Genomic DNA, 1,632 nt, shown 5'->3' on the forward strand with positions numbered 1-1,632 from the left:
TTAACATTCTACGGACATATGCATAGAACAAACAACAATAGACTCCAAAGCATTTTTAATGTAGTAAACAGTTCAATAAAAAATACCAATTGGTTTTAAGAAGAAGAAGAAGAAGAAGAAGAAGACCTAAGACAAGCAGGGATCAGTATTGAAATTATAAATCAAGCAGACAAATTCGGAAACAAAATTATGAATACGAAATTTGAATTAAAAGAAAGGAAGAAAAAAGCAAAACATGGACAAAGGAAACGGGAACACTGCGAAAGAATGAAGAGTTTTTGGGAAGAGAAAATGAAGGAAACAAAAAAAAAAAAAGAATAATCATGTAACATACAAGTTAACCACTATCCTGGAGGAAGAAATGTATAATAATATAAACACATACTAATTTAAAACACTTACAAAACGACCATTGCTCTGCCACGCGGCAATGCATATTTACTATTAGTTAACAGTGCTGAACTCGAGTGTTTCGCACGCTGGGTGTTGTGTACGACATAATGCGAACGTATCAAGTGAGTCTCATGGAATTAAAATTTTGTCAGAAGTGGGATTCGAACCCACGCCCTCAGACGAGGACCAGAATGCTCAGACCCGCTTTAAGCAGGCAAGGTTTTCCCTTGAGTCTGGCGCCTTAGACCGCTCGGCCATCCTGACAACTTGAAGTTTAACTCTCTACCTGAGATACAGAACATTTGTTGAACGCAGCTCTGTTGTCACTGATCGACATTCATCTCAATAGCGAAATCGTGTTTTGTGCATGAAGTCGATGCTTATGCACACTTTTGAAGTTGGTGTCGGCATTCTAAATGCGGGAGCGCTGCGTGCATACACATAGCTGGCTGAGACATTGGACGATTAGCGACAAAGAGCGAAAAGACCACCAATTACAACGTAATAAAATCGATCTAAATTTCACGAAATAAGATGCGTGTTGCTCAAGGCGGTTCTTTCGGCATCAGCCTCAGATGATGTCAATAGTAGAGCCAAGAAAGAATCAATAGAAATTTCGCTGTAAAATTTCTGTGAACTTCTCACGTTATGAGCATTTCAATATTTAAGTTCATAATTGTCTTATTTTCCATAACATACGTGCTAGATTTCATGGTGTTTAGAAAACATTTTTTCTGTCTTTCAAGAAAAGTATTCATAGTTGCTTTCATTACGTCCAGCACCGCGTTAAAAAAAATATTTATAAAACGGTCGTGAGTCCCTCATGTGCATTTATTATGTTGTACGTAACGTATATCAAATTACTGTTCCCAGTGATTTCTCCTGAAACTTACTCTTTTCAAATAACACCGAAAAAAGCCTACATCTTAATTTCAATGTAAAATAAACTAAATATAATTACAAAATTAGTAATAGAATGGGCAGATGAAATCCACATAATAGGTGAGAGCTATGAACAGGACTAACACTAACAGCCGAAAATACAGTGCAGTACATTTAAGCAAGGAGACCATACACCCTGTGGACAAAGGAGAACGTCAGTTAATACAGTAGTCATGGCTAAACTTGACCTGCATCGATTTACTGAAGAAAATGCAAAATCTCTATGATGTCAGGAAGATGCTCACAGAATTGATAAGAAAAATCTGAAAATAAAATCTTGATACATAACATCTAGAA

General features: G+C 36.5%; 1 non-coding gene across 1 annotated transcript; it reads right to left on the bottom strand.

The window, feature by feature from the left end:
- Window positions 1-539: 539 nt before the first annotated feature.
- Trnal-caa (transfer RNA leucine (anticodon CAA)) lies at window positions 540-657 on the bottom strand. Its single transcript has 2 exons — window positions 620-657; window positions 540-585 (listed from the first exon to the last, which is right to left on the bottom strand). It is a non-coding gene; the product is annotated as a tRNA-Leu (tRNA).
- Window positions 658-1,632: the final 975 nt, after the last annotated feature.

This window comes from Schistocerca gregaria, chromosome 6, assembly GCF_023897955.1.
Source record: "Schistocerca gregaria isolate iqSchGreg1 chromosome 6, iqSchGreg1.2, whole genome shotgun sequence".
NCBI lineage: Eukaryota > Metazoa > Arthropoda > Insecta > Orthoptera > Acrididae > Schistocerca > Schistocerca gregaria.